Source organism: Canis aureus, chromosome 17 (assembly GCF_053574225.1).
Source record: "Canis aureus isolate CA01 chromosome 17, VMU_Caureus_v.1.0, whole genome shotgun sequence".
NCBI lineage: Eukaryota > Metazoa > Chordata > Mammalia > Carnivora > Canidae > Canis > Canis aureus.
The window spans coordinates 54,388,059-54,415,586 of NC_135627.1; the positions used below are offsets into that span (position 1 = coordinate 54,388,059).

The window sequence follows — 27,528 nt, forward strand, 5'->3', positions numbered from 1 at the left end:
TGTGGGTTCCATAATTCTAGAGGTGCTGTAATTCTATAAATTCTACTGCTATTGCAAAACCCAAGCTTTTGTGTTCATTTGTTTTTAATTAGTCTCTGTTTTTTCTGTCACACAGTTTCTGCCTCCCTGGTGCTGCTTTGCCCTGCTAATTTAGCTATGTGAACATTTATTTTACAGATTAATACCAACGGTAATTTTTTTAAACAAGAATTATTCACTGTTTTCTCCCCCTTAATTGTTAAAGCAGTGTGCATGCTCACTAGGAGAAAAAAAATAGGCAATACAGAAATGTATAAAGAAGAGAAAAATTGCTGTAACATCACCTCTCATGCACTAACCACCATTACTATTTCAGTATATACCCTTCCAAACATTTTATTTGCATAGCTTTATTCTTTTAAAAGCCATTCGAGTCAATGTTCAGCCATTTAAATGCATACTAGCATTTTAGTGTAAAAACAGTTAAACAGTTTGACAGAAAGTTTCAAATGTGGAGTCTTTTTTCTCTTTCATGCTCTTTCTTTCCAAGATGGGCTCTTTGCTTAGCACATCCTTTAAACAGGATTTTAACTAGTCATCTTTGGAAACTTCCCTTCCAATTTCCCCACTTTTACCACTTCTAGAAATGAGTACTTTTTAATGACCCTTTAAAAACTTAATCTCACCTTGAGCTGACGTGATCTGGAGTCACAAGCCCTGCTCCTTGGCCTCTAGCCATTCTGTGGGTGCTTTGCATTACTTAGCCTCCACCCCCAAGATGAGGTCCAGTACTGACCTTGGATCTGGTATTGCATTCCCTGATGGAGCAAAAAAGATTCTTGATTTCAATAAGTAACCAGAGTGTTAATTGGTGTGACCATCTACTGGTTCTGCAGAAGGTTGGTGTAGTGGTGAATTATTTGAGTTCATGTTTTATGTCAATTGCTGCAGGCAAAAAATTTGGGAAGTTTGTTTTACTCTGCTTTTAAGTATCTATAAACAGTCCTTCACAATGCAAATGCTGGCTATAATTCCAACAAAATCTCCAACTTTTGCAATTGAGCATGTTCACTATTTCACCCAGAAGCTATCATTATTAATGAAACACTTATTAATGAAATAAGTTTTTTGTGATTTCAGCTAGCATGAATCAGTTTCTCAGTGTTTGTTTATAATTTTGCCAATTTGCTAGTTGTACAGAGAGCTGCAAGTTCCCAAAGTAAAACAACCACAACCCAAACTATCCTCCTGCAAATCCAAGAGACCAAGACCTCTGATGCCACTCTTAAAATGAGAGCTAAAGAACTGACAGTAGGAAGGAAGGAAAAAAAGAAATCAAGGTGAGATTAATTACATACAGAAGTTCTCTGAGGAATATATGCCCTGCATTGTGAATTATGAAAGTTTTAAGTAAATAAGTTATAATGTTGTATATGCAACTCATAAAAGAAAACAATGAGATAATAAAATGCAACATATGAGACAAGCTATAATCTTAGAAATTGTATACAGGGAATAACAATATGTATTAAAAAGTTTTCAAGAATTGATAGCATGTCTCCAGCATTAATCAAAGGAGAGAGCCATCAGATTTAGCAAATTAGAGAGTTTCAGCCACAGAAGTGTGTATTCTTCTTGCATGGGATCATTTACCTTGATTCTTTCCTGTGCTAGATGCCATAACATAGCATGTTCACACCACTAAATCTGAAAGGTAAGGTGAGGGCAGAAAAAGAAAATCTGAGACTGGGAGGCAGGATGAGGCCAGTGATCTATAACCAAGTCCTTGAGAGTTGAGTAGTCATGGAATGGTCCTCATATGTGATACACAGCTTGGTTGAAGCTCAAAGAGATGGATTCTGTGCACTTTCCATTCACTTGACTCCATTCTCAAAAAATCAGCCTTTAAATTATTATAATAATAATAAAATAAAATATATTTGACCAGAATAATTAAGAAAAACTGAAATAAGTACATATAAAATAGTTAAATTATTTAAAATACTAAAATATAGTATGCTTCATATCCTTTATCCTAAACTTCACAAATTAGAATCACTAGTTTTTACAGTTAGCATAGAAAAGTAAAAATATTCATTTTAATATTAGATTAAGCTAGATTTAAATCATAGGTCTGTCACTCTCTGGGTGAAATTGGGCAAGTTTCTTAACCTCTCTAGGCCTCCGTTTCTTCATGGGAAAATAATGAGAATACCTAACTGTTAAGATGTTTTGTAAAGATGAATGAGATAATGCTAAGCATTTCCTTTCCTAATGTTGACATGTCCCTGGGGGATACTAAGGGTACATAGAGTTTACTCTCTGATGGTTAATTTTACATGTCTGACTGCACCATGGGATATCCAGATATTTGGCTAAACATTATTTCTGGGTGTGTCTATGAGATTGTTTCTGGATGAGATTATATTTGAATCAGTAGACTGAGGGAAGTAGATTGCCCACCTCAGTGTGGGTGGGCATCATCCCAACTGCTGAGGACTCAAATGGAATCAAAAGGCAGAGGGGAGAATTTGCTGTCTGTTGACACCATTGGTTCTCCTGATTTGCAGGCCTTCAGACTCCAACCAGAAATACACCATTGGATTTCCTAGGTTTCCAGCCTGTAGACAATCAGATCATGGGACTTCTCAGCCTTCATAATCATCATAATCATGTGACCCAATTCCTTCTAATAAATCTCTTTAAATAGAAATATTGATTCTATTGCTCTGCAGAAGCCAGACTAACATACCTTCTCCACCACCAAATGGACCTTTGAGTTCCCATGTCTGCTTTCTGATCTTTCGTCAAGATGTCAGCTGTCTCTTCATATTGCCATCACTTACACTAATCATAGCCTCTCCTCTGCTCCAAAGAGAATTCCATTGCACAGACTTAGATACATCTATTTTTCACTACAAAATAGTATCTTTTTACTTACTTCCCATGTCTAGGCTGTATTCGGAATACATAAAGTTTTATTGGAATTCAGTTTCTCAGAACACTGATATCTGAAAAAGAACAACCCAGCAGAAAAAAACATATATCTGCCCTCCCTCCTTCCTGCTTAACTCTGCACCCCCATCTCATACCACATGTTCACCCTTGTAAATAAGTTTCTTGTGATTTCAGCTAGCATGAATCAGTTTCTCAGGACCAGACCACTATTCAGTTTTTGCAACTGCAAAACTGTGGCTCAAGCCCTAGGCTGTGGAGGGTTCATTAAGGGTTACATCATGTGTGACCCAAACTGAAACATTCAGTGTTTCATATCATAAAAATTACAATACAAGTTTTTGAAAATTAATGAACTCCATTTCTTTTTCACATTTAAGATACTCCAAGAGTTAAGCTTCCTCATGCAAAGTGTGTATATTTATACTTCTTTATCTATGGTATATAAGGGATTTAATCGAAGTATAAAGAAGCATTTCCTGACAAAGAAAATTATTCTATCCAAATTGAGTTAAGAAATACAGTGGAATTATCCTCTTTATATATGTCCTCATATATACACACGCACACATATATATGTCCTTATATATATATACACATATATACAGTCTTTATATATGTATTTATATACATATATATATATATCTTTCTTTATAAATAGGTCTAAATAAAAGCATTTATACATAGTACTTTCTAAAGCCAGACACTGATGATCAATTTTAGTCAGATGATTCTCTGATGCTACAGAATAGAAAAATCCAGACTAGGATGTTATTTTGATGTATTTTGTTGTTGTTGTTGTTTTTAATTTTTATTTATTTATGATAGTCACACAGAGAGAGAGGCAGAGACAAAGGCAGAGGGAGAAGCAGGCTCCATGCACCAGGAGCCTGAAGTGGGATTCGATCCCAGGTCTCCAGGTTCGCGCCCTGGGCCAAAGGCAGGCACCAAACCGCTGAGCCACCCAGGGATCCCCATTTTGATGTATTTTAATAGTTTTATTCCATGACAATTATAGAAGGAAAAATGAAAAGAAATGGAAATTGGCCTTTAGCAGCTGTTTTAGTGAGATAATATCCATTTTAGATTTCTAGAATGGAGACAGTAGTCCGAGAGAAAACAAGTAAGATTTTGTTCTTATTGTGGTAAAACATCTTGTATTAATAAGATCTTGATCTTCTTGTATGGAGAGAGAGAGAATGATATCCTAGGCTACCTGCTATGGGCTGAATGTTTGTGCCCCCACAAATTCATATGATCCTACCCCCTAAAGTGTTGGTATCAGTATAAGGATGTGGGGCTTTGGAGAGGTCACACCTATTAGGTCACAAGGGTAGACCCCTCATGAATGGGATTAGTGTCCTTACAAGAAAAAAATAGGAGAGCTTGCTTTTCACTCTGTAAGGGTATGAGGAAAAGATGGTCATCTGCAAGCCGGGAAGAGAGACTTGGCCAACCCCAGGATCTGCTAGCACTCTGATCTTGGAAGTCTAGCCTTCAGAACTGTGAGAAATAAACGTTGGTTATTTAAGCCACCCAGTCTATGGTATTCTGTTATAGCAGCCTGAACCAAGGCTACCCCAAGAATTATTGTAGTAGTTGTTTTACCTTAACTGCCATGTAGTAATCTGTTCTTGGACTGGAAGACTGTTAGAATTTCCAGGGAATCATTAACGTCTTGCTAACAACCATGCATAATTATGCGAATGTATATGTGTTTTACTGGCATAGCCATGTCATTAATTGAGTTAACTAGAATCTCGTTTCATTCTTCTAAAGTGGAAATGTCAATTATGACTTTGGGTTTGGCTTATATTTTTCTAAAGCCATTTTCACTCTCTCTTCAGATTTCATGTTGTACATGATTACCTATAGCTAGATGCAAATAAAATAGATGCTTTAAACTTTTTAGTAAATCTAACTCAAGGCTCTTTTTTGGAGCATCCTAAACGTATGAAAGAAATACATACTATATGTATGCAGAACCACAATCACAATTAAACCTTCACAGTTTAATCAACATCCCTTAAGCAGTGTTTGCCCAGAACTACCATTTCACAAAATCCTTCTAATGACTGCATCATTCTGGAAACCAATGCAATCGACTTGTAAATACTTAAACTGGAATAAGATGAGCAGTATGAGGGACAATGCTTCCAAATTCAGTCCATGCTTAGAATTTGCTATTAAATTTATTTTCCAGGTTTCTTTCTCTTTTTTTTTTAGCCTGTTTTAATAGTACTTTATTGTAGACTGGTTGATTTATTTATGAGGAGTGAAGATGTAAAAATACACCCTCGTGTCAGAAAGCCTAGGTTCAAGCTATGTGTCTCCCACTTACAGTCTTAACTTTGAGTAAATGATTTTACCAACTTCTGCTCAGTTTTTTCATCTCTAAATTAGACATAATAGCAATGCCCATCTCACAAAGTTATTATGAAGAAGATTAAATTAAATTTTTCATATAAAAATTTTGTAAAATCTAAGGCATCGTGTAAATGCTAAAATATTTGGGGGTTATCACTACAGTTGTTACTATTTTAAAATGTATTTTCAAAGCTAAATATAGTAACACAGTCAACCATGAACTAATTTACTTGGCATAGTCGCTGGAACAAAATAAAACAACCCACTTGCAAAGTGAGTTGCTATTCATCTCATGCCCCTGTTTTATCCAAATTTAGGGCTCAGAATGTAGTAAGGTATTCAGTACATCGTGTTTTTCACTCCCTTCTTTTAAATCAACTTTATTTCTTCTCAATCCTCCTGTACCTTTCTTCTTGTTTTATGTTACGGAGATTTTTTTTTTTTGCAATAAGCAAATATCCTAAAGACTATGAAAAATGCCCATAGTACCTTACATCTAAGAACCAAATAGACCCTTTATAAACACATTAATGATCATCACATAACATTGTCTACCTAGAATTTTTCGCATCTTTTTATCATGCGTGTCTGCCTAGTTTAAAATCACAGGGCAGGAACTCTGTCTAATTCTATTTGTAAATCATGGAGAGAGCATTGTTGTTCAATAAATGCCAAGAAGCGACAGCATCCATGTGAGGTGAATAGGTGGAAATTATTATTTCTGTGTATAGTGAGGTGAAAATAAAATGGGTACTTTACAATTTTCAAAGCATTCTCCTATCGATTATCTTGTTTGTCCATCACACCAACATTGTAAGGAAGCTAGAGAGGGCAGTTTTACTGTTAGCCTTCTTGTATGAAGACAGAGAGTGAGACTAAGAGGTTAAATGCCTTGTCCGAGGCCCCTTGGCAAGTGAGCAGCACAGCAGGAGGGGAATCTAAACCTGCAGCATCTCTGCCAGGTGTTCTTTTCAACTGATGCTGCAGGAACTTCATAGCAGTAACCGTAACGGGTCTGTGAACATGTCAAGAAGCATCAAGAAGCTTACCTATTTTCTTCCCTTTGCATCTCAGCACTTAACTCTGACTCTGTCCCACAAGTGCTTAAAAAAATTGTTTAATTAATTAATTGTTATTATGGATATCCTATCAGCAGGACTCAAGGGTTAATTATTGAATTGTGACATCTTTACAGTCTAGACTGCTGCTCAACCCACAAAAACCATTCTGTATTGCTCATTTTCTGTTTCATTTAGTGATCCTTGTGATGCCAGTTTTCACGACTACTTTCCAGTCCTATCATTCTTTTGCCAAGTCGCTACCTCTCTTCAGCAGCTCAAGCACATAGCCACTTCTCCAGCAGACTCAACTATGACTTGCAAAATGCAACAACAAATGAAAGGCCCTTAAAAAGAGTAAGTTTAACCTTTTGTTTTGTTAATAAAATGAGCTTACTCCTAAAATTTTCTAGGCCGTCCAGAAATCAGAAACTGATACCAGGACACACACAACTTACAACTTAGAGTCTGTTATTAATGCCCTCTAGTTCATGCTAATGGCATACAGAAGTTCTAAGACGTTTGTGTGCTATATTGAGGTTTGGAAAAGTGTTGAACACACAGGCTGGATTGTCAATAAGTGAGTTGAGGAATAGTAGTAATGAAGGGAAGGGTGTGAAAATGTCCGTGCACTTAACGGCTGCTTTTCTTAGATGGGGCAGGAAACGTTCAGTAATCCAATTAGCAAGACCAGATTTGAGCTAAAGGAATTGTTCACATAGTAGTTGCTAGAGTGTCCTACAACCCTGAAAGGTGCTAGAATCCAATGAAATCGTAAGCGTTTGATATGATGTGTTCTAGCTTATGGATCAAATCATCATCCTCAACATCCGTTCTATATATGCTATTGCTTTACAGATGTATCTTAGTCATTTAGTAGCATTTTGGCTAATTATCTTTTCAAAATGGTTCATCAAGGAAGTCAGTGGTTGAACTTACTAAGTTTTATTTCTTAGAATCACAATCAATTCAACAGACTACCAACCCTTTCTCACCCACACAGCCTTTTTTAAACACATGTATTGTTGAATTACAGCTAACGTCATGTCCTCAGTTCAGTTTTTCATTTTCCAGAAAAAGCCACAAAATATCAAACTATTTCTCTTAGAAGAAAATCTTATTTAAAATGAATACCTTATGATAACATATTCTGATGACATTTTGAATAATTATAGAATATACAACCCTGGATCCAGTAATGCATCCAGTATCAACATGTGGTAGTTCAATTTTATTAACCCCTCATTAAAGCCATCTGAGATTTTAGGTATGTTCCCAACTTTTCCTATCAAGTGAGGGATCTGAGAGACGTCCAATAAAATGACAGAGGAAAGTGGGTCTCAACTCCTTGATTCTTATTTATGTTTATTGTGCTTGACCTTTATTTTCCATATACTCATTAGGCACATATTAGCTAATATCTCTGAACAGGGCAAAAGAATGCATACATACACATGAATGTATTGACACTAGCTAAATTAACAAGCCTAAATATCCAACTATTAACCTGCCCTATTTAAAGTAAAGCATAGAAAAATACTTGTTAGGTATTACTTAAGTAGGGGAATTCATTTTTATTACTAGGAATGAACAAATGACCAGCCTAGAAGCAACATAATAATGCTTTGCCCTTTGGTGTTCTGTTAATTCTACAGTATGTTTCACTGTACTTAATATGCTCTGTACAGTATTGCTTTTGTTACATTTCAAATGTACTAATAGATGCTTTTAAAAGTGAATCTATTATTATTTCTTCTTAAAATTGTGTTTAAAAATAATTATTAACAACTTATTTTTTTTGGTATTGTAAATCCAGATTTTTGCATATGAAGTTGTTTAAGGGCTCACTTCTGCTCTAATTTTTAATTGAGTATTGAGAATCTCCTACATTTCCGGTGTTATGATGAAATATACCAGTCACTTCCTGTAGGGCAAGTATTATTATTCTCATTTTTAGAGATAACGAATCTCTGATCCAGAAAGATTAAATAATTCTTTGTCTTTCTCTAAGACCTATGCCTTTGTCAGTACATCCTGTGGGCTCTAGATGTACGTACTGGCACACATACACACAAGCAGAGTAGGAGTCTTTCCTTTTTAAAAATAGTCTTGGCATCCAAAACACAATTGCATTGGAAAGATATGAGCATTAGTGGTGAACTTCTGACATTTTGGTATATACCTGCCTTGGCTTAACCTTTGCAAAATCTTAATTAGCATTAGGCCAACCCTGATGAATCATCCTTGCTTGTAGTAAGATAAATATGATTTGTGAAAGAGACAGTTTCCCATTCTCTGCACTTTTAAACAGTTGTGTCACCATGTATAAAAACTACCAGTAGATTTAATAAGCTATTTATTTCTATAATGAGAGAGACCCTTATTATTCACTAGGAATAGATTGCATTTGGGGATACTTTAATAGATGGCAGAAACAACAATTGAAATTCTGAATACATTAGAACCACAGCATGTTGTAGACCAATTAAAATTGACGACCAAGTGAAGCAAATACACATGAATAAATATAGAAAATTCAAGTTGTTGTGAGGGTTGTTCCCCTCCCCTCTGCCTTTTCTCTTTACTAGGTGGTATTTTTCTTTCTTCTGAATATTCCAGTTCATTTTGTTAATCTTTTTCTGCTTGGCTTCTGAATTTTAATCAAATTGAATGCTTACAGATACAAAATTTTAATTCATAGGGTACCTTGGCACTTTGATGTATTTAGTGCCCTGATGTTGGGAAACTATCGCTAACTAGAAATACTAGCTTTTGTAGATAATATATAATTTTCATAATCTTAAACCAAGATGGGAAAAATAGATACTGTGCTAAATGTTCCAGCCATGTGTTCACCTTTCTGTATTAAATTAGTATTGGCAGCTGAGTAGGAGATTACAGAGTACAGCTGCTTTCACCTTCAACAGTAAATGGTGCTTGCTGAATTGCTTCCATGTGCCTCTAAAGCCCAAGAAGCTTAAAAATATACGTTTGATGCTGAAGATGAGAAAACACAGTAAATTAGCATCACCTAGGTGTTGGGGGTGGGGAGAGTTAAGACTAAACATATTGCTAATGGAGATTATGGAATTTATTTTTCTGAAGTTCTTGAAGAAAGTTTTTCATAAGGCCTGCCTGACTCTAGGAAATTGAGTTTGATGTAATGACATAAACAACAGCACTGCTTGAGTATTTACTGTGGACCAGGCGTTGTACTGGATGCTGACATTATCTAGTTTCATTTTCGTGATATCCCTGTGGAGTAGGGATTGTTCTCATGACTATACATGTGATTTAAATGATGCTCAAAAAGAAGTTAATTCTGTACCCCGGGTTCATATGATTAGACAAAGTACGATTAGGGCACCATACCAGTGACCGTTCTGATGTCAGTGACCTACCTACGTCAATTGCACATTAGTCTTTCTCAAGTCAAAAAATACAATAAAGCATTTGTTCATATATGTATCATAGCGTTTGGGGAAAGAAAGATATGAAAGGACAGCTAGGTACAATCCTAATACAAACATAATGTCATTTAAACACAGGTGCAGTTCTGGCCTGAAATTGATTTTTAACCTACATCTTTTTTGAAGGGACAGTATCTGTAATGTATATGGGGGCTGGTGGGGGAGGAGAAATACAGCTGTCTTAGCAGCACTGAATGATAAGGAACAAGTTAAATGCTTTCTACTCTCAGACATGATGAATAATCCTTAAGTACCGTTCTGTTTTTAATAAACTGTGACAGAGTTACTCAATGTGAGTCTGGAAAAGGACATAATGATTGGGCTCCTTGTAAGTAATGCTTTTTAAAAATGGAGGTTGGATTTATATTATTGTAAAAATAAATAGGTTTTGGGGTGAGGGGAATGTTTCCTTACTGAATTAACTTGTAAAAAAGTAGCAAACAGTGCCATCTACTGGGCTTTAATTTTCTCTTTGTTGGAGGTTTTGCAGATGATCATGTGATTGTTGTGCACATTGAATACATACACACAACGTAAATAAGACATAAATATAAAAAGCCCTTTGTTGGGATCCCTGGGTGGCTCAGCAGTTTAGTGCCTACCTTCGGCCCTGGGCATGATCCTGGAGTCCTGGGATCGAGTCCCACGTCGGGCTCCCTGCATGGAGCCTGCTTCTCCCTCTGCCTGTGTCTCTGCCTCTCTCTCTGTATCTCTCATGAATAAATAAATACAATCTTAAAAAAAAAAAAAAAAGCCCTTTGTTATCTGTCATGAAGATTGCAAGATTTTTTAAATGCTGTGTTTGTTTCTTTATTAATATATTCTAAGTCATTTTCATATTGGTATTAAAAGAAATATTCAATAAAAAATAATTGCCGTCACAGAAATCTACTTTGATTTTTGAAGAAAACTTTGTAGAAGGAAAGTTGAATTACCTTACATAGAGGCATAATCAGATAGAAACTGAGGAAGACCTCCTCAGATTTGTGAAATAATCCATCTCTTCCGCTAAACTGACATCTCTCCTGTCCATCCTCAATCTGATCTACCTCAGAAGCTAGAGTATTACCTTCTTTACCAAGAAAAAAAGGAAAAGAGGAACATTTTTCCCAGTGAGGGGGCTCAGAGGTATGTACAAATGCTCATCTTATGCTACCCACATGATGGAGAGGAAGGGGTTGTATGTGTTGTCCCCAACACTTCCCCGGGGGGACTCAGTGTGCTGGGTCATCTGGGTTCTCTACCAGCCAGTGTGCATTCAATTGTGCACAAGACGGCTTGTGATGCACGCCCTGGCAACATGCCAGCACAGTGTTTCTCAAACTGTGGTCCTCAAACTGCCTGTATCAGGATCATCTAGGGAGCTTGTGAAAGACACAGGTTCTCAGCCTAGTCCTAAAATATGCTGAATTCTAAAGCTCTGATCTGGCACCCAGATATTTTCGTTTCATTTCATTTCATTGGAGTTTAATGACGGCTGTCTAAGACCTTGGAATTCTTACTCTGTAACTTCTGTGGTGCTTAAGATCAAACTGTAGGTCAGAAAAAAAACAAACAAACTGTAGGTCAGTAAGCCTCCAATGATCCATTCCAGGCCTTTTCTGGGAGGACTGTTCTGGAACAGTATGTGTCTGTACATCAGCACTATCTGTGGTACTTTAAAAAGTTGTACATTCCTGAGTCTCCTCTCAGTGGTTCTGATTCACAGGCAGCTCCCTAGGCCCTAGGCAATACCAATGTACACAATATTCTCTAGGGAAACTCTGGGCCCAACTGTACAAAGATAGTCCTCGGGAAAAAAGCATTTGTTGGCTATCTCCCCAAGGCCTTTTGAGTGCACCCCTGCCTCCCATTCTTGATAAAGCTTGTTGATGGCAACTAACCAGAACACTAGTTTTTAATGAACTTACATGCACACAGGGCAGCCATAAAGTCTAGGAACAAATATTATTTTGTCAGATATTGTGATGTAATAACCATAAACTACTTATTTTATATCTAACTATGTTTTCAGACTTGGTGCATTCCTTTAGTTAAAATGTCGATTGCTTTGACTTGCTAAAAACTTCCAGGTTTTTATGGTGATGAACATGTGTGGCTCACAGAGCACCCTGTGAATGGTGTGGCTGTGTGGACAGAAGTTTGGTTACCCAGCCTTTTGTGGAGGTATGCTCATGTGAGGTATTGCCTGTCCTGGCAATGCTGGTGATACCATGAAGGCATTGAGGCCTGAGCATCAGCAAACCATTTCTGTCTCTTACTTCCCCAACAAACAACAATGACACCAAGGGAGAGCATCCCCAGGACCAAGAACTCCCTCTTTCACACCCAGCCTGGGTCTAAGCTCCTCTGAAGCCTTTTCCTAGGTCAGCCCTCTCCATAGTGCTCTCTTCTTTCTCTGAAACCATGGTACTCATGGTCTGAGTCGCTACATGGAACTAGTTACAGACTGTTTTTAAATAGCTCTTAAGTTGTGGTGAAGGAAAGGGATAGAAAGAAGAATGATTTAAAAGTGAAAATCTGCAAACAAACAAAAAAAAGAAAGGTGAAAATTTGCAATGATTAGTAACGAGTATTATTATTATTACAATGATCTTTCTAGCTCGCTGAAAATACGTTCATTGGAGGCAGGGACCATGTCTTATATTTATTTATATCTTCCATAGTATCTTACAAAGCCCATATGCTTACTAAATAGTTGTTTATTTGATGTAACTTTTTCTCTTGTATCTCTCCTCAGGAATAAGACACAAATAACAAATTTTTGAGTATTCAAAGTTTCTTTTACTGTAGAGTTTGTTGACTGTTCTGCAGATTGATGATTACAAGAGTAGGATGAGTCTCAGATTAAGAGAATCTCTGGACATTATCTTTTCATTCAAATTCAGCCCCATCCCAGACTAGGTTCTTCTTGCTTAGTGGTCTCAGAAACCTATGTACTTCATTTGATCAAGCTGTCATTGGTTCTCTACACTACCCTCTTTATACAGAACTGCTCTGGAGGAGGCGATTCCATTATTATCTAAGCAGAACTTTTGTCCTGTTACCTAGAGTCTTCCATAGCAGAAGACACATTCCCTTCTCAACCATCGTTGGTTTACTATTTCCAGTAGGTCACAACTCTAGCTACACATAGGAAACATTGGGTAATTTTGTAAAATGCTGATTCCCAAGCTTCCTAACAAGTTTGATATAATTGGTTTGGAGTGGAGCCAGGGATTCAGTATTTTTTTTAAGTCTCTCAGGTTATTCTAATATGCAGCCAGAATTGAGAACACTCCACTTTTCTTATGCTCAGCTAAGAAGTTCCTATTTTGCCTTTATCCCCAAATTTAGGTCAAAATTCTTGGCTTCAGGTTTAACTATTGAAGATTAATAAAAACAAGTATAGACATTTACAAAAAGTAGGCAGATAGTGATATAGAGTATCTCTACCCTACTTCCATTACCTTAAGGAGGCAGGTAGAATCCTCAGATATTTTAAAGGTTTCAAGGCAAGGGATGTCCCAAATGGGTTTAAGAACTACTTAGTTAATGCATTAATTATAAAATGCTATGACATGGAAAGCTCTGGCAAAAAAGTAAGACCTCAAGAATCTTCACCAATCCTCTCTTCCCAAGCATTTCTCCCAATATTTAATGCTGGCGAAATTAAGGAGCCAAGAGATGTAATTTTCTGTGAGTAGAGGGTTGCCTTGGGTGGAATTTAGAGACATGACTCCCACTTAAATATGCTGCCCAGTGGGTGATGTTGCCAGCTATCACATCTAACCCAGTTTACTGCCCACTCAGTGCACTGTTTCCAGGATTTCAGATGTTAATTATAATCTAGTACAATAGCATGGGATATTTCTCAGCCCATCACTATGTTTTGCCAGGCACATAAGTGTCTAGGGGATATATGAATGGCTAATAAATATATGTGTATAATAGGCTTCACTAAAATAAAATGATTCATATTGGGACAAAATGCCCTCCTCCATTCATTTGAAGTTGTTTTATTTAATTTTATTCTACACTATTTGTCAGTAATCAATGGGAATGATGATGGCTTAAAATCTGCATGCCTGACATTTATTTTATCCAGAAAAATTAGCATATCTGAAATATATAATTACTTTATAAAATGTGTTTTTGAACACATTTAAAGAATGAGAGTTTTTATCTGCCAATTTCACTAAATAGGCACTTATTGGTATATAGGGAACTTGGAAAACAATTATAAAGGAACTCATAACCAATTGAGGGATGAGCCTGAGAAGAGTAGTATGAACTATTGACCTGAAATTGTCGTGAAACTGTGTCATCCTCCCAAAATGTCTGTGCTGGGAGCCAAGAACAACCATTTCTGTTTCTGTTCCACCTTCCTTGCTTTTTGTTTCTTTTTTGAAAATTTTAACAGATTTTTCTAGGTTTAGGTTCTGTTAACTTTCTAAGAATTCAGAGATGTGTAATAGAAAAATCAAAAAGATTTGACAAGTCCGAAAGCCAGAGTGAGAGGCAAAACACACAGATGTGTGATTCTTGAGAGACTCCCAGCCATGCTGGCTTGTTTTTAATTTGCAGACTCATTACGTAGGTTTATCTTCTTTGTTCTCTCTTTCCCATTAACTAACATGTCAAAGCTGACCTAGCAGCATTTAATAGCTCTTTAGAGATAAAGAGGAATCTAGTGACACAACAGCATCATATACTTTTAAGTATTAAATTTTGTTCTTTTAAAACTGTTAATATTGGGTAAAAATGCCCAACTAACAGTTTTTCATCCCCAACACGGAGTACAAGGCTTTCTTGCTAACTATCTTAAGAATTATCCAAGAAGATCAATGGAACAGAAAAATTATCAAAACATGATGATCCCCTGCTGCCATAATAAGGACAAGATAAAATCTAGAAAGTGGAGGGTGAACAGAAGACAATTTTGTGACAATTAGTGATTAACAATGACTTGAGGATTTTGAGCTACTACTGATCAATTGACAAAAGAAGAAAGAACACAGTGGGAGGAGAGGAGGAAAAGAAATCTCTTTCTCCATATTGGTCTAATAAAGAAGACGGTTCTTTATTCTTGTTATGAGGGGCACACGATTTTTTGAAGTTGAAATAGATTCTGGTTGGGAACTGCTGTGCTTTCTGTTCCTGCCTCTCTAGTGCCATTTATCATATTTTTGCTTCATTTTCAGTATCTGTGACATGTCTTATATCTCCCCTACTTGTTAAACCATGTAGTCTTCTTTGAATCCTCATAGCCCTTGTATTCAGTAGGAGCAGAATAAATGTTTATTGAATGAATAATTAAAAAAAAAAAAAGAAGACTGTTTTAAGCCTTGAATGAGAAACCAGAAGGTACTCTTCATTGGATACCATAATTTCCATGGTTAGAAATTGGAAAGTAAATTGTTCATTCAGCCTCCTTACAGGAAAATGGTGATCGACGTATCCTTCTTTGCAATTCTTTCAAGAAAGTCCAAGGAAATTTATAATGGGCAATAATCTGGCATACATTAAAAGATGTTTAGGGCCATATGTTACACAATTCCAGAGGCAACATTCATATAAGGGACTTATTGTTTTAGTAGGTGTGACTCTCAAACTATAAACACAGAAATGTAATGAATATCCATTTATTTTCTATATCTTAACAATTTCTGACTCTAGACTTTCTATCATTCCTGCTTGGAGAAAAAAATTAACCTCTGCCTCTCTTGGAAACCTCCCCTGCTCCAAATGTGTCACTGTTCTGAGATTTTGTGCATCTCCAAGTGAACTCTACAGGGAAGCCAGGTTTGAGCCAGCTCAAGTGACAGGACCCCAGCAGAGAGGGGCTGTGGGTGTGCCACTATAGAGTAGCAGCTGCAGGGGATGGTAAGAAGTCATTTGGAAGGTATCTATACAGAATGGTATAGGCTAGAGTTAGTTGAATGGGGGTTTTTTAAATAATCTGTAATATAACCTAAGGGGGAGAGTCTACATTTGAAAGAACTACAAAGAGCAACCTCTGAGTAAATAGGTCTTTGTTCTTTCTACTAGGCCCTCCTCCTCCACACTGGGATGAGGAGGAGAGATGGCAGTGTCGGCAGTTGGAATTAAAAGACAGCAGTAGAAACAGCCTACATGTCCTACTCCTGGTACCCAATCAAAGGCTGGAGTCAGACCTCAGTTGACAGGAGAAGAGAAGCTTTAGTCAAAACAGGAACTTAAAGTTAGACTTATGCTTACCTAATGATGAGACTGTAGCTATAGTTGAGATCATCCAGAATTGCTATAAGGTGGTACACCTGGGTGGCTCAGTGGTTGAGCATCTGCCTTCGATTCAGGGCATGATCCCGGGGTCCAGGATCGGGTCCTGCATCAGGCTGCCTGGGAGGAGCCTGCTTCTACTTCTGCCTATGTCTCTGCCTCTGTTTGTGTGTGTGTCTCATGAATAAATAAATAAAATCTTTAAAAAAAAGAAATACTATAAGGTCTCTTTGAGATGATGTAGGGAGGAGACACCCATTAGAACATGGATGATTTCTTCCCTTATGCTTTATATAGACTGTGTAATCAAAACATCAGAGCATGGTGGTTGAAAGCACCTGGGTCCAAATTCTGGCTAAGCCATTATATCACTGTGTGACCATACACAAGTTACCTGGAGTCTCTGTGCCTCAGTTTCCCCACATATGAAATGAGAATGATTATATTAATAGGATTTACTTCATAGGGAAGTTATGAAGATAGAGTTAGTGTTTATAAAGTGCTTTTGAGAGTGATGAGACATTGTAAATGCAAAAATAAGTGTTTTTTGATGGTAATTTGCTTGTTCTTTACATTCTAGAATCTCTATGGGGCAGTGAATTGCTACATGTGCAGCAATCCTTAGTCGGACAACTCAAAACTTGGTTGAGTCCCCCAACTTGGTCATTCTCATAGGGGTTCCTGACTTCTTCAGAGCACTTGCCAACTTTATTATTCAATAATTAATCTTATAATTATTTAACATCTGCCTTCTGTGCTCAGTTATAAACTCTAGAACTTCAGAAACCACATGTGTTTTTCTATACTGCATTCTACTAGTTTGCAGAGAGCGACTGCAAGTATTTTTGTTAAATGAATCAACATGTTAAAATGTTAGGTAAGGGCAACCTGGGTGGCTCAGCGGTTTAGTGCTTGCCTTTGCCCTAGGGCGTGATCCTGGAGTCCCGGGATCAAGTCCCACATCGGGCTCCCTGCATGGAGCCTGCTTCTCCCTCTGCCTGTCTCTGCCTCTCTCTCTGTCTCTCATGAATAAATAAAGTTTTTAAAAAATAAAATAAATAAAATAAAATAAAATAAAATAAAATAAAATAAAATAAAATAAAATAAAATAATAAAATAAAATAAAATGTTAGGTAAGATGGGAAGAATGGGCCAAAAGGTGTGGCAACATGCACCAGACCACCTATCTAGCTGCTCTGTATGAAAAGTCAGGAATTTGGGTGGGTGGGATGAGTAGGTCTAAATTACATTAACTCCTGAGACCCCTTACAGCTCATGCAACTGTCAGAGTCAGCATGGTGTTATATCTGACCTGCTGTAGGTTTAGGGATTATAAGATATGTTCTGGCAGGTTTTATTCAAGCATTTGTCAAAATAAAATTTATCAGGTTATTTCTTTTGACTTTCAAGCATCAACCCATTAGCTACTTTAAGAGCTAAAAACAATAAAAATATCTGAACTCAAGTTCTGGGCTCTAAAAGAGAAACTTAAATTTTTCTATTGCTATCTCTTCATATTTATTTAATATATTTTAAAACTTAAGAAAGAAAAAAGTCTAGGTTGCTTGTAGGCCTTGTGGCTTGCTCCGAAGATAGTAGTTTCAGTTTAACTTGGACTAATGGGTAGATCAGCTGAGGATTACTTGAAGAAGAGAGAATTATATTAATGATTACAGACAACACTGATTCTTACGTACTTCATGTTTTGAAAATCTTTATGATAGAATAATATTCATAGAACACTCTATAAAGAAGGATGGCACAATTATGATTTCATGCCCAAAATAACCAAGGGGAGCGACAACTAGCAGATGAAGAATAATACTGTAGATTCTCAGGGATATGTTCTCTTCTCTCCTTGCACCAAACAGTCCTCCCACATTCACCCACCCACCCTCTGAATCTCAGTATCTCTGATTCAAACATGTTCTTTTACCTCTTCCCCCAAAGTATTCAGACCTATGTACTGTGGTTGTTCCTGCATACAACAGCTGTGGTTTGAAATATCTAATCTTTTCCTTTCCTCTTCATCCAAATCCTATCCATCATTCCAAAGATAGCTCATGCTTTTCATTTCTCTGAAACATAGTGATACTTCATTATGCTTACCCTTTCAGTGTTGCTCAAGTGATTCATCTGTTTCATGTCTTACTGGCACAGTGTGAGATAAAAGAGAGAGAGAACTATGTACACTGCACATGATATTCTGTTGCAGAGAGATGCAGTTAGTAGATGTATACAATTGTTGAATAAGTGATCCCGAATTTTTGAATAAATGGTCCAGAACCTTGGAATAGTTAATTAAATCAAGTTACATTTCTTTGTGGTACCCAAGCAAATGTCTAGTATTTCTTAGGTGTTCAATAAGCATTAACATTCTACTTGTACTCTGAGATACTGAATTGAGTTTTAAAATAAACCAACAAACCAAACAAACTACTTCCCAGCTATGTTTTGAGGTCAGCTTTATCTTCAGAAACGTATATATTTAGCAGGATACTACCATATTTAGAGAACAGCTATTTAAAATGTGACCCTGAGGTAAAAATTAATTATTAAGAGAGAAAAGTTAAAATGTGTTCAATGTACTGAATTTACTTAATCCAATTCCCAACCCATCTTTTGCTGTGCCTCCTAATCATAGACAACAGAACATAGCAGAATAAAAATGGCAAAACTGATTTTAGTAGGCTCACCATGGATTTACCCTAATCCATATCACTTAGATCATTAATTCCAATTCCTTTCATAGATTTATACACCGTTTCTTTCTCCTCAAATGTGCTAACTCTTCACCATCACCCTTGGCTGTTATCTCTCCTCTTCATCTAAACAAGAACTCTTTCCACATCCTTCCTTCCCTAGATTTCCTTTTCCTTCTCTGACCGGCTCATTTCCTTTAGCATAATATTCTCTAGCTCCTAAATCATTGCAAATGGCATTCACTCATATGTGGGATTTAAGAAAAAGAACAAATAAAACAAAGGGGAAAAGAGTAAAAAAAAACAAAAACAAAAAAACAAGACTCTTAATTATAGAGAAGCTGATGGTTGCTTGAGGGGAGATGAGTGGGGGGATGAGTGAACTAGGTGGTGAGGATGAAGGAAGGCACTTGTAATGAGCACAGACAGGGTGATGTATGGAAGTGTTGAATCAATATATTGTACACCTGAAACTAATATTATACTGTATGTTAACTAACTGAAATTTAAATAAAAACTTAAAGAAAATAATTCTTTTTCTTAAAGTCACTCTCTTTTTTTCCCCATTCTTTCTCAGATGTGATCTTTCTCCTCAAGGTTACTCCTTTCCTCTCTACCCTGGAGCCTCTTCCCACCTGGCCTTCCAGGATCCACTCCATGGATTACTGTCTTGCATCTTCAATGTTTGCCCTTTTCAAGAGCTCTGCAAGCATAGTCAGATTTCCCAGACCCTAGAAAACCCTCTTCTTAACCATTCTTGCTACTTATAAATTATTGTTGTATTTCTGGCTTTTCATTTACTATCTTATTTCTCAAAAACACAATCAACATATGTTACCTTCATCTATCTGCTTTCTTATTTTGATGCATGGCATTCCTCCAGTCCTCACACCTGAGGCCACAGATTCCAGTCCTAAGTGGTGAGCTTGTGCTTAGATTCTACGTTAAATCTAGTCATAAGGAAGCAATGATCACCCTTTAGATTCCCAGTTCTGAATCTCTGTGTCAAGTGCTCCAACCTAGAAACAGATTCTGCTTATATCACTACTACTAGAACTTGCTGAAGCCAATCACCTGTTATCTTCTGTTTCAGCCTACTGCTGACCCCTGTTACACTCCTTTCTCCTCCTTTCATGTTTGGACAAATAGACATCAAAATGTTAACTGCATTATTGGTAAAGCTGATTGGGAGATGTGTCTGTAGATGTTTGGGCCAAAAGCTTTATTAAATGGAATTTTGTCCTATTACGGCAGCCTAGAATTACTGTTGCTCAACTGGGTTTGCAAGCTAGCTTATAGGAAAGAGTCAGGGGCTAAGCCTTCTTCCAAATTAATTTTTTAAAAAAAATCACTTATCTGTTGGGATGGAAGATAAGCTAGAAATGTTCCTCCCATAATTTTCCATTCCTGGAGAGTAGATTGGACATTCTCTTCCCTTTATGGAAATATGACTCATAGGCAGTAAATGTTTCACACCATCCATCTTCTGCCTCCCTGCTGGGGTTTCTCCTAACTCCCTACTATGCCCCAGAAAGCTTGTCTAATCTTAGCCCCTGGACCAGCCTACCAAATAAACTCAGTCCTTAACTCTACACATGTGATTTCTGCCTCAGAAATCAACCATAAGATCTTAATTACTCAATCTGGTCACACCTTTTCAGTCCTTATCTTTCTCTGACTTCTCAGCTTTAAAATTTTGATTATTTCCATTTGTGGAAAAAGAGGCGAAGATCATGGAGTCATGCATAATGCTTCTATACACTAAGTTTCTTGGGTAATTGCCGTTGTGTCTAATCAGAAGAGAATTCCCTTAATAACCAAGTCCATCTATTATAGGCTTTTTCTAAAAGTCGACATTCATGTAAAAATGACTTGCAACTGATATAATGGAGGGATAAGAACTTTGGATTAAAAACAGATCTGAGGTTGTGTTTAAATACCAATTCTGACACTTATTAGTTATATGACTTTACCTAATTTCTCGTTGCTCCAGTAATTTTATTCACAAATTGAGAAATTTATAAAATAATTAGTACTAATTTTATTAATAGTAGTTAATATATACCAAATACTTAATGTTAATGTCTAAAGACTTTATATACATTATCTTATTTAACTCTTTAAGTCCATGATGTAAATCCTATTATTATTCCCACTCTACAGATTTAAAATTGAGACCTAATGATGTAAGAGATTTGCCCAGTCACACCACCAGTAAGTGATGGTTTGGAACTAAACTAGTAAAACATGTATTAGAACTCAGGCTTATATAACTTCGAAGTTAAAGCTATTCACAATTGAGTTTTCCTTCCTTCTTTCTACTTACTGTGTACAAAGACTGTTTATACTTACCTGTACAGTTCCTTGTACAGATTATAAAGTCACTTGACAGCTAGCAATTATCATTATTATCCTCAGCAGCAGTAGGGTTATCGCCATTCCTATTAAACAAAAGATCACATTCTAACTTGACCAGAAGTCCTCGTGTAGTCTTTTATCAATTTATTATCATGTTTCTGCTGAAAGGGCTCAACTCTTTTTCTCTGAACTTTATAGTGTTGTTCATATACTAGGAAAAAACATGGCACATTCCTTTATAAGTTAAGCACAGGGAAAAGTTTCCTATGACATGAAATACAGAAGCAATAAAGAAAAACATTGATAACTTTACATACAAAATTAAACAACTTTTGCGTGGCAAAAAATAAGTACCCTAAACAAAGTAAAAAGATTAATGACAAACTGAAATAAATATTTGCTACTTGCATCACAAACAAAAGATTATTCTGACATCAAGACAGACATACTGACAAATGAAATGGAATACAGAACCCAGAAACAAACCTTCATATATATGGCAAATGATTTCTGACAAGTGTGTGAAGATCATTCTATGGAGAGAGGAGAATCTTTTCAACAAAGAGGGCTGGAAACTGGATATTCCCATGCAAAAGAATGAAGTTGGACCTTTACCTTCCATCAAATACAATAATTGAGAGAAATGGATCAAAGACCTAACTGTAAGAACCAAAACAATAAAACTTTTAGAAAAAACATAGAGGAAAATCTTCATGACATCGGATTTGGCAAGGATCTCATGGATAAGAAACCAAAAGCAGGGATCCCTGGGTGGCGCAGCGGTTTGGCGCCTGCCTTTGGCCCAGGGCGCGATCCTGGAGACCCAGGATCGAATCCCACATCGGGCTCCCGGTGCATGGAGCCTGCTTCTCCCTTTGCCTGTGTCTCTGCCTCTCTCTCTCTCTCTGTGACTATCATGAATAAATAAATAAAAAATCTTTAAAAAAAAAAAAAAGAAATCAAAAGCAGAGGCAAAAAAAAATAGATAAATTGGATTTTATCAAAATTAATTCTGCACATCAAAGGACAGAGTGAAAATCAATTCATGGAGTGGGAGAAAACATTTTTGAACTATATATCTGATAAAGGATTAATAATCTAGAATATATAAAGAACTACAACTCACCACCACCAACAAAAACAACTAAATTGAAAAATGGACAAAGGACTTTAACAGACATTTCTCCAAAGAAGATATACAAATGGCCAATAAGCACATGAAAAATGCTCTACATCACTAAACATTAGGGGAATGCAGATAAAAACCAAATGAGATACAGTTTTATATTCATAAGGATGACTATTATAAAATAAGTGCTGGAAGAGGTTGAGAAGTTGAAAAACCTTGTATACTGCTCTGGTGGGAATATAAAATGGTACAGCTTTTGTAGAAAAGGTATGGTTGTTTTTCAGAAAAACTAAACAGAATTACCATATGATCCAGCAGTTCCACTTTTAGGTATATACTCAAAAAGAATTAAAAGGAGGGACTCAAACAGACATTTGTACATGAATGTTCATAGCAGCATTACTCATAAATAGCAAAATGGTAGAAAAAACTCAAATGTCTATGAAGGGATGACTGAGTAAACAAAATATAGTATATATATATATATACATATATACACACACACAATGGAATATTATTCAGCTTAAAAGGAAGGAATCCTGACACATGCTACAACATGCTACAACATGGATAAACATGACCCTATGCTAAGTGAATTAATAAGCCTGATGCAAAAGGACAAATGGCATACAATTCCACTTATGTGAGGTACCTAGGGTAGTCAAATTCATGGAGACAGAATAGTAGTTGCCAGGGACTAGGAGGAGGAGGAATGGAGAGTTACCATTTAATTACTACAGAATTTCAGTTTGAGAAGATGAAAAAGTTCTGGATGTGGCTGGGACTGAGAGTTGATGATAACAATACAGTAATGTGAATGTACTTAATGCTACTGAACTGTACTCATAAAAAATTGTTAAAATGATAAATTTTATGTTACATATATTTTCTACCACAATAAACAACAACCACAAAGGTTTATTTTTTTTTAATTTTTTTTTTTATTTATTTATGATAGTCACAGAGAGAGAGAGAGGCAGAGACACAGACAGAGGGAGAAGCAGGCTCCATGCTCCGGGAGCCCGATGTGGGATTCGATCCCGGGTCTCCAGGATCACGCCCTGGGCCAAAGGCAGGCGCCAAACCGCTGCGCCACCCAGGGATCCCCCACAAAGGTTTATTATTGCTTATATGAGGTCCAAAAAAATTGAGAAGGAAAAACATCAACTCAATTTTTTTAATTTATTTTTTATTGGTGTTCAATTTACCAACATACAGAATAACCCCCAGTGCCCGTCACCCATGCACTCCCACCCCCCGCCCTCCTCCCCTTCTACCACCCCTAGTTCGTTTCCCAGAGTTAGCAGTCTTTACGTTCTGTCTCCCTTTCTGAGTGAAGTAAGTCAGTCGGAGAGGACAAACATCAACTCAATTTTTATAAAAGGGTAAACAGAGGGCGGCCGGGTGGCTCAGCGGTTTAGCGCCACCTTCAACTCAGGGCGTGAGCCTGGAGACCCGGGATCGAGTCCCTCGTCAAGCTCCCGGCATGGAACCTACCTCTCCCTCTGGCTGTGTCTCTGCCTCTCTCTCTCTCTCTCTCTCTCTCTCTCTGTGTGTCTTTCATGAATAAAAAAATAAAATCTTTAAAGAAAAGGAGGGGGGGACATAAAAGGAATTCATAGAAAAAGAAATGCTTATGGCCTTTAAATGTATGAAAGATGAACAAATTCAATTATTAGGGAAATGTCACTTAAAATGCATTTATATAAAAGTTCACTCTCCTATCATGTGGGCAAAAGTCCAAAAGCTTGATAATGTACTCTGATGGCAAGATTTTGGAGAAGCAAGCATTCTCGTATGTTGTTGTTGGTGAGAATACAAAATGATTCAATACCACAGAGAAAAATCTGGTAATATCAAGCAAAATTATGTATATACTTTAAACAGATACATATATATAAATTATATATAAAATTCAGCTTAGCAATTCTATTTGTAGGAATAGGAATCTATTCCAAAGATATACTGGCTAAAATAGAAAATGACATTTTCAGGGAGCCTGGATAGCTCAGTCAGTTAAGTGTCTGACACTTGATTTCAGTTCAGATCATGATCTCAGGGTTGTGAGGTCCAACTCCACATCGCCTTTTATGCTGGGTGTGGAGCCTGGCTAAGGTTCTCTCTTTCCTTCTCCCTCTGCGACCACCCCCCTCCATATCTCTCTCTTAAAAAAAAATGACAGGGGTACCTGGGTGGCTCTGTTGGTTGAGCATGGAGCATCCAATTTCACTTCAAGTCATGGGATCTTGGGGTCCTGGGATTGGGTCCTGGGATTGAGCACAGTGTTGGGCTCCATACTCAGTGGGGAGTCTGCTTGAGATTCTCTCTATTCCTCTCTGCCATTCCCTCCACTCATATTTTCTCTCTCTCTAAAATAAATAAGTAAAATCTTTTTTAAAAAATGACATTTTCACAAGGAAGCATTCATTACAGTACTGTTTTTAGAAGCAAAAGATTAGAAACAATTCAAATGTTCATTAAGAGTTGAATAAGCTATATGGGGACAGGGGAGGGTAAAAAAAAAAGAATTGAGTAAGTTACAGATATCCTTTAGAATGGAAAGCTATGTAGCTATAAAAAAGAAATTAGAGTCTACATAAAAAAATTGATCTGAAATAATTTTGTTAAAAATAACATAATCATTGTTATTTTGAAACAATAAATACCCATGTTATTGTGATTTAGCTACTAAGATTTTCAGCATCAGGGAAAAAATATACCTTTGAAATTCAAAGTGTTTTAAGTAAAACTACATGTAATCTTTGAGTTAAAAATACAGTATAGGGATGCCTAGATGGCTCAGCAGTTAAGTGTCTGCCTTTGGCTCAGGGCATGATCCTGGAGTCCTGGGATCGAGTCCCACTTTGGGCTCCCTGCATGGAGCCTGCTTCTCCCGCTGCCTGTGTCTCTGCTTTTCTCTCTCTCTCTCTCTCTCTCTCTCTCTGTCTCTCATGAATAAATAAATGAAATCTTTAAAAAAAAATACAGTATGAACTCATGATTTTTTTTTTGTCCAAAAATACTGATGTCTCCTACCCTTGCCCACTGAAAAACCTAGGAACAATGAAAACTCAAGTTGCCCTTGCAACCTTAGGTTGCATTATTAGAAAATGGAGTCTCAAATATTGCATGAAATAGGCTTCTACAATAGCCGATTAGACTATGCCTTAAGTATCAAATTCTGGTCTGCCCCTTTCACAGGACAATATAGAGGGAGATTGTAACCAGAGAGGTATGACTAGGATGGTGAAGGGACTTGAACTTATGTCATTTGAGTTATTAAAAAGAACTGGGGGGATTCCTGGGTGGTGCAGCGGTTTGGCGCCTGCCTTTGGCCCAGGGCGCGATCCTGGAGACCCGGAATCGAGTCCCACATCGGGCTCCCAGTGCATGGAGCCTGCTTCTCCCTCTGCCTGTGTCTCTGCCTCTCTCTCTCTCTCTCTCTCTGTGACTATCATAAATAAATAAAAATTTAAAAAAATTAAAAAAAAAAAGAACTGGGGATATTTAGCCCAGAGAAACAGTACTTGGGCTGGACATGGACGAACTATTCCTAGCTTCTTGAAACACAACTAATAGTCACTTTTTTAAAAATGTAATTAGAATATATTGTTTATAATGTTTTGTAATTTATATTTTCTCTTAACTCAGTCAATGAATTCCTACTCTTGGTAATATGCATATTAATAAATACTTTTTTCCAGTATTTAATAAGGTATATTTGGCCTTTCATTTTTTTATTCACTCTTCCCTACTGCACACCATTTTAAATAGTGCTACATTTTAATTCAGATTCAAAGAATGTTTACAATTTCAAGTACTGGGGACAATATCGAACTTATTTATTGAAATCATGATGTATTAGCAATTACAATAGTTAATATCACAGAATACACATTTTCCCTTTGGTACATGGGATATTAAATCATGTTACTATGGTTGCTTATCAGCTACTTGGTGCTTTTCCATTTCTCTATGTAGATTATTTTTCAAATAACCCTGGATAAAGCAGCCATAATTGTACGAAACTGTATCTGAAAATTAAAGCATCTGGGAAACATCCTAATGAAAGCTCAAAACTCCCTTAGTATGAAAAAATTAGCACTCTGTAAGACCTTAATAAGCATGGTTAAGGATACCTCTAATGCCAAAACTCTGAAAAGTGCTCAAAACCCCTGTGCCATCAGCTAATGTAATATTGTAATTCTAAGAGAAAAAAGTAAAGAATTTTTGAAAGTGTTTAAAAGAGAGGCTGTATTCCGTGGTGTAAAGAGTAATATAATAGACATAGGAAGTTGGTTTCCTGAAAATGATTTTGCTACAAATGTAATTAGGAAAGATATAAAGTGTGTCATTGGGAAAATTATATTAAAATTATAGTTAAACCTTGTAATTATGCATAACCCATATGGAAACAATAAAAACAAAGTGAATTTCCCCAAATTATCCTAAATATGCATTAAATTTATGATTAATATACAATATTCTATTAAGAGAAATGTTATGATTTCCAGTTTTAATACCTTTTTCTTTCTATTCCCATACTACAGTCTCATTTATTGAGTTGTATTTTCATAAAGCTTATTATAGCTTTCTTTTTTAAAGGATAGAACATTCTACCTAATTTTTCAGTATATAAAACACTTTAAAAAGCACTGTTCAAAGTATTTATAATTGAGGAAGACAAAAACATATTTCTTGTGGCTTGTTAAGTATGTTTACTTTCGGGGATCCCTGGGTGGCGCAGCGGTTTAGCGCCTGCCTTTGGCCCAGGGCGCGATCCTGGAGACCTGGGATCTAATCCCACGTCAGGCTCCCGGTGCATGGAGCCTGCTTCTCCCTCTGCCTGTGTCTCTGCCTCTCTCTCTCTCTCTCTGTGCGACTATCATAAAAAAAAAAAAAAAAAGTATGTTTACTTTCATTAGAACTAACCTTAAAATATTTCATTTTCTAGAAAAGCATTTAAAAAAAGTTTTGGTCTTTATAAATATTCACACTTTGATTTAAAATCATGAAAGTAGATTTTGGAATAGTCATGGAACAAATATCATGTTCTTTTATAAATGATAAATGAATGATCTGTTATTTGGTATCATCCAAATAATTCCATGAGAGACTGTTCATAATAAATATTTAAAATATTTTTAACTATTTAGAAGTCTAAAATTATTTTAAACTATTTTAAACAAGGAGCTCTGCCTAAGTTCTCTAAGTTGTAAGCAAATATTTTATTTTGATTCAGAAATCGATGTAGATTTTTTAGTACTTCT

At 36.5% G+C, this 27,528-nt stretch overlaps 1 long non-coding RNA gene across 1 annotated transcript; it reads right to left on the minus strand.

The window, feature by feature from the left end:
- Positions 1-8,189: 8,189 nt before the first annotated feature.
- Positions 8,190-24,755, minus strand: LOC144287567 (uncharacterized). Its single transcript, XR_013355349.1, has 3 exons — positions 24,447-24,755; positions 21,124-21,212; positions 8,190-10,563 (listed from the first exon to the last, which is right to left on the minus strand). It is a non-coding gene; the product is annotated as an uncharacterized LOC144287567 (long non-coding RNA).
- Positions 24,756-27,528: the final 2,773 nt, after the last annotated feature.